Genomic DNA, 12,500 nt, shown 5'->3' with positions numbered 1-12,500 from the left:
CTTCATCAAATCCAATCAATGTTGGGTTCCTGTTGACTCTTTGATAAGATTTGTTTTAATCATCACGACAATGTTACTGTAAATAATTCAGCTGGATGTTAACACACCCTGCCATTAACACACCCTGCCATTAACACACCCTGCCATTAACACACCCTGCCATTAACACACCCTGCCATTAATACACCCTGCCATTAACACACCCTGCCATTAACACACCCTGCTATTAACACACCCTGCCATTAATACACCCTGCCATTAACACACCCTGCCATGAACACACCCTGCCATTAATACACCCTGCCATTAACACACCCTGCCATTAACACACCCTGCCATTAACACACCCTGCCATTAACACACCCTGCCATTAACACACCCTGCCATTAATACACCCTGCCATTAATACACCCTGCCATTAACACACCCTGCCATTAATACACCCTGCCATTAATACACCCTGCCATTAATACACCCTGCCATTAATACACTCTGCCATTAATACACCCTGCCATTAATACACCCTGCCATTAATACACTCTGCCATTAATACACCCTGCCATTAATACACCCTGCCATTAATACACCCTGCCATTAATACACCCTGCCATTAATACACCCTGCCATTAACACACCCTGCCATTAACACACCCTGCTATTAACACACCCTGCCATTAATACACCCTGCTATTAACACACCCTGCCATTAATACACCCTGCTATTAACACACCCTGCCATTAATACACCCTGCCATTAATACACCCTGCCATTAATACACCCTGCCATTAATACACCCTGCCATTAACACACCCTGCCATTAATACACCCTGCCATTAATACACCCTGCCATTAATACACCCTGCCATTAATACACCCTGCCATTAATACACCCTGCCATTAATACACCCTGCCATTAATACACCCTGCCATTAATACACCCTGCCATTAATACACCCTGCCATTAACACACCCTGCCATTAATACACCCTGCCATTAATACACCCTGCCATTAATACACCCTGCCATTAATACACCCTGCTATTAACACACCCTGCCATTAACACACCCTGCCATTAATACACTCTGCCATTAACACACCCTGCCATTAATACACTCTGCCATTAACACACCCTGCCATTAATACACCCTGCCATTAACACACCCTGCCATTAATACACCCTGCCATTAATACACCCTGCCATTAATACACCCTGCCATGGCTGGAGGCTGTGTGGTTGGTCTGGGCCATCTGCTCATGTCATTGCATTTTTTTTTCCATTACGTTGTTATTTGCGATTTCTGTTCACTTTCTTCTCTGTTAATGTTGTTGATTCATGTTGATGCTGTGGACTCTCACTGTTCTCCAGAATCCCTCCTGAGATAACACTCTGTGGCATGTTTCTGGTCCACTAAAATCAAAGTGCACAACATCAAAAGGACCCCAGGGTCCTGCTCCTTGCAAATACTGTGTTACTCTGTCAGGCTTTATTTCTCTTTCTTTCTTTCTTTCTTTCTTTCTTTCTTTCTTTCTATCTCTCTCTTCCCTCTCTCGCTCTCTCTCTCTCCCCTCTCTCTATCTCTCTCTCTCTTCCCTCTCTCTCTCTCCCCTCTCTATCTCTCTCTCTCCCCCCTCTCTCTCTCCCCTCTATCTCTCTCTCTCTCTCTCTCTCTTCTCTCTCTCTTCCCTCTCTCTCTCTCTTTTTTTCTCCTGATGCAGTCTATTTTTCTCCCTCTCTCTCTCTCAATGTCTAGACGTCAGCACCACTCAGCAGAGTCACATCACACGAGCTGACATACAGAACACACACACACGCATGCACGCACACACACACACAGACACACACACACACACACACACACACACACACACACACACACTTGAAAACATTGATGAGTCAGAATAATGTCAAAGGCTGCCATTCTCCATTGTGATAATATCATAAAACACCTGGGCTGCTTATAAAATATTTGATAAATAACATCTCTAACTGACATAATGAACCATGTCAGACTGCCTACCGCTGTTACTGAAGAGGTTTTAATTAAGGACGCTAACAAATGATATCATCACTGCCTTCCTCTGTTACTGAAGAGGTTTTAATTAGGGACGCTAACAAATGATATTATCACTGCCTTCCTCTGTTACTGAAGAGGTTTTAATTAGGTACGCTAACAAATGATATCATCACTGCCTACCGCTGTTACTGAAGAGGTTTTAATTAGGGACACTAACAAATTATATCATCACTGCTTTCCTCTGGTACTGAAGAGGTTTTAATTAGGCACGCTAACAAATTATATCATCACTGCCTTCCTCTGTTACTGAAGAGGTTTTAATTAGGTACGCTATCAAATGATATCATCACTGCCTTCCTCTGTTACTGAAGAGGTTTTAATTAGGCACGCTAACAAATGATATCATCACTGCCTTCCTCTGTTACTGAAGAGGTTTTAATTAGGTACGCTAACAAATGATATCATCACTGCCTTCCTCTGTTACTGAAGAGGTTTTAATTAGGTACGCTAACAAATGATATTATCACTGCCTACCGCTGTTACTGAAGAGGTTTTAATTAGGTACGCTAACAAATGATATTATCACTGCCTTCCTCTGTTACTGAAGAGGTTTTAATTAGGCACGCTAACAAATGATATCATCACTGCCTTCCTCTGTTACTGAAGAGGTTTTAATTAGGCACGCTAACAAATGATATCATCACTGCCTTCCTCTGTTACTGAAGAGGTTTTAATTAGGTACGCTAACAAATTATATCATCACTGCCTTCCTCTGTTACTGAAGAGGTTTTAATTAGGCACGCTATCAAATGATATCATCACTGCCTTCCTCTGTTACTGAAGAGGTTTTAATTAGGTACGCTAACAAATGATATCATCACTACCTTCCTCTGTTACTGAAGAGGTTTTGATTAGGCACGCTAACAAATGATATCATCACTACCTTCCTCTGTTACTGAAGAGGTTTTGATTAGGCACGCTAACAAATGATATCATCACTGCCTTCCTCTGTTACTGAAGAGGTTTTAATTAGGCACGCTAACAAATGATATCATCACTACCTTCCTCTGTTACTGAAGAGGTTTTAATTAGGCACGCTAACAAATGATATCATCACTGCCTTCCTCTGTTACTGAAGAGGTTTTAATTAGGCACGCTAACAAATGATATCATCACTGCCTTCCTCTGTTACTGAAGAGGTTTTAATTAGGTACGCTAACAAATGATATCATCACTGCCTTCCTCTGTTACTGAAGAGGTTTTAATTAGGCACGCTAACAAATGATATCATCACTGCCTTCCTCTGTTACTGAAGAGGTTTTAATTAGGTACGCTAACAAATGATATCATCATTGCCTTCCTCTGTTACTGAAGAGGTTTTAATTAGGCACGCTAACAAATGATATCATCACTGCCTTCCTCTGTTACTGAAGAGGTTTTAATTAGGCACATACGCATGCATAAACACGTCGATTCTCTGATTGGAGATTTGTTTTATCTGCAGCTCTGACAGTCTGATGAGAGGGTGTGTGTGTGTGCAGGTTCGACCCTAGCCTTTTAGGGGCCTTAAGCTAAATGTTGTTGGGGGACCACACTCCCCTTGAGGGGCAAAACATTTGAGTGCCTTTCCCCCCTCTTGACGGTTGAGAGAAAAGTTTAGGATACAACTGCCTGTAATTCTACACATTTTGACATGTGGTTGCAGAGAAAATGTGAAGTTATTTAGCTACTCTCCCGTAATTCTACACATTTTGACATGTGGTTGTAGAGAAAATGTGTAGTTGTTTAGCTACTCTCCCGTAATTCTACACATTTTGACATGTGGTTGCAGAGAAAATGTGTAGTTGTTTAGCTACTCTCCCGTAATTCTACACATTTTGACATGTGGTTGTAGAGAAAATGTGTAGTTGTTTAGCTACTCTCCTGTAATTCTACACATTATGACATGTGGTTGTAGAGAAAATATGTAGTTGTTTAGCTACTCTCCTGTAATTCTACACATTATGACATGTGGTTGTAGAGAAAATATGTAGTTGTATAGCTACTCTCCCGTAATTCTACACATTATGACATGACTTATCATGTTATTGATATCTGAATGAGAGTGACGGACAAAATCAATGGAGGTCTCCTGGAGGTCAGGACCCCTGGAGGTCAGGACCCCTGGAGGTCAGGTCCCCTGGAGGTCAGGGCCCCTGGAGGTCAGGTCCCCTGGAGGTCAGGTCCCCTGGAGGTCAGGTCCCCTGGAGGTCAGGTCCCCTGGAGGTCAGGACCCCTGGGCATGTGCTGCCAGTCGGTAATTCGACCATGATTACTACACGTTTGGATAGATGGCTAGTTACAAAGACTAATTTACAAATCGTAAACATTTTATCTGACAATAATTCAGGCTAATTCAGTTACTGTCAGTGACTGACCTCGGAGAAAACTGTTGATAAACAAAAAACACAATTAAAGTTCAACAGCATGTGTGTGTGTGTGTGTGTGTGTGTGTGTGTGTGTGTGTGTGTGTGTGTGTGTATGTGTATGTGTGTGTGTGTGTGTGTGTGTGTGTGTGTGTGTGTGTGTGTGTGTGTGTGTGTGTGTGTGTGTGATGAAAGGAATGGGCAGGCGGGTTGATTCTAATTATTTTAATCGTCGGGGTAATAATTCATTTCTATTTGGGGATACAGAGAGAACGGTTAATTTATTAGAAACTGGAAATTCATTCATTGATCAGTTGGTATGGAAGAAACAGACAGACAGACAGACAGACAGACAGACAGACAGACAGACAGACAGACAGACAGACAGACAGACAGACAGACAGACAGACAGACAGGCTGACATGAAGACAGACAGACAGACAGGCTGAGAAAGGCAGACAGACAGACTGACTGACAGGGAGACAGACAGACAGGCATACAGTACCATTCAAAAGTGTGGACACACCTGCTCATTCAAGGGTTGTTCTTTATTTTCAGTATTTTCTACATTGTAGAATTATAGTGAAGACATCAAAACTATGAAATAACACATGGAATCATCTAGTAACCAAAAAAGTGTGAAACAAATCAAAATATATTTTATGTTCTTCAAAACAGGCACCATTTGCCTTGACAGCTTTGCACACTCTTGGCATTCTCTCAACCAGCTTCACCTGGAATGCTTTTCCAACAGTCTTGAAGGAGTTCCCACATTTGCTGAGCACCAGTTGGCTGCTTTTCCTTCACTCTGTGGTCCAACTTATCCCAAACCATCTCAGTTGGGTTGAGGTCGGTTGATTGGTGAAGCTATGTCATCTGAGGTAGCAGTACATCACTCTCCTTCTTGGTCAAATAGCCTTTACACAGTCTGGAGGTGTGTTGGGTCATTGTCCTGTTGAAAAACATATTATTGTCCCACTAAGCGTATGTACATTATGCCTTGAATCTATTCTTCCACGCCCAGAAATCTGCTCATTTTATTTTCTGTCCCCAATGCCAGAGAAAACCAGTTCTTATAGCCTTTAGCCATACCCTTATCCTACTCCTCTGTTCCTCTGGTGATGTAGAGGTTAATCCAGGCCCTGCAGTGCCTTGCTCCACTCCCACTCCCCAGGCTCTCTCATTTGTTGACTTCTGTAACCGTAACAGCCTTGGTTTCATGCATGATAACATTAGAAGCCTCCTCCCTAAGTTTGTTTTATTCACTGCTTTAGCACACTCTGCCAACCCAGATGTTCTAGCTGTGTCTGAATCCTGGTTTAGGAAGGTCACCAAAAACCCTGAAATTTCCATCCCGAACTACAACATTTTCCGACAAGATAGAACTGCCAAAGGGGGCAGAGTTGCAATCTACTGCAGAGATAGCTTGCAGAGTTCTGTCATACTATCCAGGTCTGTGCCCAAACAATTCGAGCTTCTACTTTTAAAAACCCACCTTTCCAGAAACAAGTCTCTCACCGTTGCTGCTTCTTATATACCCCCCTTAGCCTCCACCTGTGCCCTGAACACCATATGTGAATTGATTGCCCCCCCCCCCAACTATCTTCAGAGTTCGTACTGTTAGGTGACCTAAACTGGGATATGGTCAAACGACCACCCCTCATCACTGTCAAATGCTCCCTAAAACACTTCAGTGAGCAGGCCTTTCTAATCGACCTGGCCCGGGTATCCTGGAAGGATATTGGCCTCATCCCGTCAGTAGAGGATGCCTGGCTGCTCTTTAAAAGTGCTTTCGTCACCGTCTTAAATAAGCCCCTTTCAAAAAATGTACATTAAGATATAGCCCCTGGTTCACCCCAGACTTGACTGCCCTTGACCAGCACAAAAACGTCCTGTGGCCTTCTGCATTAGCATCGAATAGCCCCAATGATATGCAATGTTTCAGGGAAGTTAGGAACCAATATACACTGTCATTTAGGAAAGCAAAGGCTAGCTTTTTCAAACAGAAATGTGAATCCTGTAGTACTAACTCAAAAAAGTTCTGGGACACTGTAAAGTCCATGGAGAATAAGAGCACCTCCTCCCAGCCGCCCACTGCTCTGAGGCTAGGAAACACTGTCACCGCTGATCAATCTACGATAATCGATCATTTCAATGAGCATTTTTCTACGGCTGGCCATGCTTTCCACCTGGCTACCTGTACCCAACAGCTGTGCACCCCCTTCTCCTTCGCCCAAATCCAGACAGCTGATGTTCTGAAAGAGCTGCGAAATCTGAATCCCTACAAATTAGCTGGGCTAGACAATCTGGACCCTTTCTTTTCTAAAATGATCAGCCAAAATTGTTGCAACCCATGTTACTAGCCTGTTCAACCTCTCTTTCATATCGTCTGAGATCCCCAAAGATTGGAAAGCTGCAGCGGTCATCCCCCTCTTCAAAGGGGGAGACACTCTAGACCCAAACTGTTATAGACCCATCTGTCATGACTTCCACTCTAGACCCAAACTGTTATAGACCCATTTGTCATGACTTCCACTCTAGACCCAAACTGTTATAGACCCATCTGTCATGACTTCCACTCTAGACCCAAACTGTTATAGATCTATATTCATTTGTCATGACTTCTGCTTTAGACCCAAACTGTTATAGACCTGTATCCATTTGTCATGACTTCCACTTTAGACCCAAACTGTTATAGATCTATATCCATTTGTCATGACTTCCACTTTAGACCCAAACTGTTATAGATCTATATTCATTTGTCATGACTTCTGCTTTAGACCCAAACTGTTATAGACCTGTATCCATTTGTCATGACTTCCACTTTAGACCCAAACTGTTATAGATCTATATCCATTTGTCATGACTTCCACTTTAGACCCAAACTGTTATAGATCTATATCCATTTGTCATGACTTCTGCTTTAGACCCAAACTGTTATAGATCTATATCCATTTGTCATGACTTCCACTCTAGACCCAAACTGTTATAGATCTATATCCATTTGTCATGACTTCCGCCGAAGTTGGTCCCTTTCCTTTGGCGACTTCACCGACCTTCTAGCCATCGCCGATCCACTTTTCATTTTCCATTGGTTTTGTCTTCCACCACACCTGGTTCCAATTCCATCAATTACATGTTGTGTATTTAACCCTCTGTTCCCCCTCCATGTCCTTGTCTGTAATTGTTTGTTGTGTATTTAACCCTCTGTTCCCCCTCCATGTCCTTGTCTGTAATTGTTTGTTGTGTATTTAACCCTCTGTTCCCCCTCCATGTCCTGGTCTGTAACCATGTTGTGTATTTAACCCTCTGTTCCCCCTCCATGTCCTTGTCTGTAATTGTTTGTTGTAGTGCGACGGTTTGCTGGTATTGACCGGGTTTTGTTTGACTCATTTATTGTATTATTCTGTTGACGGTGTTTTATGGTTATTAAACATAACTATTTCTTAAGAAGAACAGGAAGGCACGCACAGTTTACGCTCCTAATTCACTGCTTTATTGATGAACTATTTCTTAAGAAGAACAGGAAGGCACGCACAGTTTACGCTCCTAATTCACTGCTTTATTGATGAACTATTTCTTAAGAAGAACAGGAAGGCCCGCACAGTTTACGCTCCTAATTCACTGCTTTATTGATGAACTATTTCTTAAGAAGAACAGGAAGGCTCGCACAGTTTACGCTCCTAATTCACTGCTTTATTGATGAACTATTTCTTAAGAAGAACAGGAAGGCTCGCACAGTTTACGCTCCTAATTCACTGCTTTATTGATGAACTATTTCTTAAGAAGAACAGGAAGGCCCGCACATATAAATTAGTTTCCACTTCTCTTCCGCCAGTAGCATCGCATTACACCAATAAGAAGAAGAACTGGAAGGCCCACCAATAAGAAGAAGAACAGGAAGGACCGCACATATAAATTAGTTTCCACTTTTCTTCCGCCAGTAGCATCGCATTACACCGTCCTTCCCTGCCTTTCTAAAATGTTCCAAAGCCAAGTTACAAACAGATCACAGACCGTTTTGAATCCCACCGTACCTTCTCCACCATAGGGTTTCAGAGCTGGTCATGGGTGCACCTCAGCCACGCTCAAGGTCCTAAACGATATCATAACTGCCATCGATAATAGACAGTATTGTGCAGCCGTCTTCATCGACCTGGCCAAGGCTTTCGACTCTGTCAATCATCGCAATCTTATCGGCAGACTCAACAGCCTTGGTTTCTCAAATGACTGCCTCACCTGGTTTACCAACTATGGCCTCTGGCAGTCTCTATTGAGGTGTCATAGGATTCAATTCTCGGGCCAACTCTTTTCTCTGTATACATCAACGATGTGGCTCTTGCTGCTGGTGAGTCTCTGATCCACCTCTACCCAGACGACACCATTCTGGATACATCTGGCCCTTCTTTGGACACTGTGTTAACAAACCTCCAAACGAGCTTCAATGCCATACAACACATACAACATGTGGCCTCCAACTGCTCTTAAACGCTAGTAAAACTAAGTGCATGCTCTTCAACCGATTGCTGCCCGCACCCTCCCGCCCGACTAGCATCACTACTATGGATGGTTCTGACTTTAAACATGTGAACTTCTATAAATACCTAAGTGTCTGGTTAGATTGTAAACTCTCCTTCCAGACTCACATTAAGCATCTCGAATCCAAAATTAAATCATGAATTGGCTTCCTATTTTGCAACAAAGCCTCCTCCACTCATGCTGCTAAACATACCCTCGTAAAACTGACTATCTTACCGATCCTTGACTTCGGCGATGTCATTTACAAAATAGCCTCCAACACTCTACTCAGCAAACTGGATGCAAACTGGATGCAGTCTTTCACAGTGCCATCCGTTTTGTCACCAAAGCCCCATATACTACCCACCACTGCGACCTGTATGCTCTCATTGGCTGACCCTCGCTGCAGATTTGTCGCCAAACCCACTGGCTCCAGGTCATCTATAAGTCTTTGCTAGGTAAAGCCCTGCCTTATCTCAGCTCACTGGTCACCATAGCGACATCCACCCGTAGCAAGTGCTCCAGCAGGTATATTTCACTGATCACCCCCAAAGCCAGCACTTCCTATAGCCGCCTTTCCTTCCAGTTCTCTGCTGCCAAATGACTGGAACGAATTGCAAAAATCACTGAAGCTGGAGACGTATATCTCCCTCTCTAACGTTAAGCATCAGCTGTCAGAGCAGCTTACCGATCACTGTACCTGTACACAGCCAAACTTTAAATAGCACACCCAACTACCTCATCCCCATATTGTTAATTATCTTCTTGCTCTTTTGCTCCCCAGTATCTCTACTTGTACATCGTTTTCTGCACATCTATCACTCCAGTGTTAATTAATATTTTCATTATTTCACCTCTATGACCTATTTATTGCCTTACCTCCCTACTCTTCTACATTTTCACACACTTTACATAGATTTTTTTTATATTGTGTTATTGACTGTACGTTTGTTTAAGCCTGGTGTAACTCTGTGTTGTTGTTTTTGTCACATTGTTTTGATTTATCTTGGCCAGGTCGCAGTTGAGAACTTGTTGTTAACTGGTCGACCTGGTTAAATAAAGGTTAAATAAAGGTGAAATAAAGGTTAAATAAAGGTGAAATAAAATAAAAAGTGTAAACCAGATGCCTTGAATTCTAAATACATCACTGACAGTGTTACCAGCAAAGCACCCACACACCATAACACCTCCTCCTCCATGCTTCACGGTGGGAACCGCACATGCGGAGATCATCCGTTCACCTACTCAGTGTCTCACAAAGACACAGCGGTTGGAACCAAAAATCTCAAATTTGGACTCATCAGACCAAAGGACAGATTTCCACCGGTCTAATGTCCATGGCTCGTGTTTCTTGGCCCAAGCAAGTATCTCCTTATTATTGGTGTCCTTTAGTAGTGGTTTCTTTACAACAATTAGACCATGAAGGCCTGATTCACACAGTCTCCTCTGAACAGTTGATGTTGAGATGTGTCTGTTACTTGAACTCTGTGTAGCATTTATTTGGGCTGCAATTTCTGAGACTGGTAACTCTAATGAACTTTTCCTCTGCAGCAGAGGTAACTCTGGGTCTTCCTTTCCTGTGGCGTTCCTCATGAGAGCCAGTTTCATCATAGCGCTTGATGGTTTTTGCGACTGCACTTGAAGAAACTTTCAAAGTTCTTAATTTTCTGAACTGACTGACCTTCATGTCTTAAAGTAATGATGGACTGTCGTTTCTCTTTGCTTATTTGAGCTGTTATTGACATAATATGGACTTGTTTTTTTTTACTGTGTACCAACCCTACCTTGTCACAACACAAATGATTGGCTCAAACACATTAAGAAGTAAAGAAATTCACAAATTCATTCCAGGTGATTACCTCATGAAGCTGGTTGAGAGAATGCCAAGAGTGTGCAAAGCTGTCATCAATGCAAAGGGTGGCTACACTGAAGAATATAAAATATGTTTTGATTTGTTTGATTCTTTTTTTGGTTACTACATGATTCCATATGTGTTATTTCATAGTATTGATGCCTTCACTATTATTCTACAGTGTAGAACATAGTACAAATAAAGAAACACCCTTGAATGAGTAGGTGTTCTAAAGCTTTAGACTGGTATTATACATTCAGACAGACAGACAGGCAGACAGACAGACAGAGACAGACAGAGACAGACAGGCAGGCAGGCAGACAGACAGACAGGCAGACAGACAGACAGACAGACAGACAGGCAGACAGACAGACAGGCAGGCAGGCAGACAGACAGACAGACAGACAGAGAGAGAGACAGACAGAGAGACAAACAGAGAGACAGAGAGGGGCCCTGGGTGTAAAAAGTGCAGTGTAATTTGCCTCCGGTCTGATTAGGAGTAGAGACTGTAATCTGTGACATGCTGAAAATGTAAAGCCTGATTTGGCTAGCCCCCCCCCCACCCCCCCTTCCCCCTGTAAAACGTCCTCTGGTCGTCCTCAGACGTCATGACAAGAGCGCCGACCTCTGTTGAAAACATTGTCCATTCTTAGACTCAAGAGAGGAGAGAATAACAGGAAAAGCCTCTTCCTTCTCTTCTTTCGTTCCCCTTTTCTCTGCTTCTGCTAACAGCTCAACTCAGAGGAGATAGTAGTGTGTGTGTGTGTACGGTGTGTGTGTGTGCACGGTGTGTGTGTACGGTGTGTGTGTGTTTGTACGGTGTGTGTGTGCACGGTGTGTGTGCACGGTGTGTGTGCACGGTGTGTGTGTGTATGGTGTGTGTGTGCACGGTGTGTGTGCACGGTGTGTGTGTGTATGGTGTGTGTGTACGGTGTGTGTGTGTGTACGGTGTGTGTGTGTGTACGGTGTGTGTGTGTGTGTGTGTACGGTGTGTGTGTGTGTACGGTGTGTGTGTGTGCACGGTGTGTGTGTGTATGGTGTGTGTGTGTATGGTGTGTGTGTACGGTGTGTGTTTACTGTGTGTGTGTACGGTGTGTGTGTGTATGGTGTGTGTGTGTGTATGGTGTGTGTGTGTATGGTGTGTGTGTACGGTGTGTGTACACGGTGTGTGTGTGTACGGTGTGTGTGTACTGTGTGTGTGTGCACAGTGTGTGTGTGTATGGTGTGTGTGTGCACGGTGTGTGTACACAGTGTGTGTGTGTACGGTGTGTGTGTGTGTACGGTGTGTGTGTGTGTACGGTGTGTGTGTGTGTGTGTGTACGGTGTGTGTGTGTATGGTGTGTGTGTGTGTATGGTGTGTGTGTGTATGGTGTGTGTGTACGGTGTGTGTACACGGTGTGTGTGTGTACGGTGTGTGTGTGTACGGTGTGTGTGTGTACGGTGTGTGTGTGTACGGTGTGTGTGTACACGGTGTGTGTGTGCACGGTGCGTGTGTACTGTGTGTGTGTGCACAGTGTGTGTGCACGGTGTGTGTGTACGGTGTGTGTGTGTGCACGGTGTGTGTGCACGGTGTGTGTGTACGGTGTGTGTGTGTGCACGGTGTGTGTGTACGGTGTGTGTGTGTGCACAGTGTGTGTGCACGGTGTGTGTGTACGGTGTGTGTGTGTGTGCACGGTGTGTGTGTGTAGACATGTTTAACTATTCTTGT

At 43.6% G+C, this 12,500-nt stretch overlaps 1 protein-coding gene across 2 annotated transcripts in view; it reads left to right on the top strand.

The window, feature by feature from the left end:
* LOC110514272 (adhesion G protein-coupled receptor L3-like) overlaps positions 1-12,500 on the top strand; it is a 310,536-nt gene that overhangs the window by 213,646 nt on the left and 84,390 nt on the right. The gene's annotated exons all lie outside the window — the stretch shown is intronic.

This window comes from Oncorhynchus mykiss, chromosome 10, assembly GCF_057628025.1.
Source record: "Oncorhynchus mykiss isolate SJ-2025 chromosome 10, ASM5762802v1, whole genome shotgun sequence".
Classification (NCBI taxonomy): Eukaryota; Metazoa; Chordata; class Actinopteri; order Salmoniformes; family Salmonidae; genus Oncorhynchus; species Oncorhynchus mykiss.
This window is presented reverse-complemented; position numbering and strand designations above follow the sequence as displayed.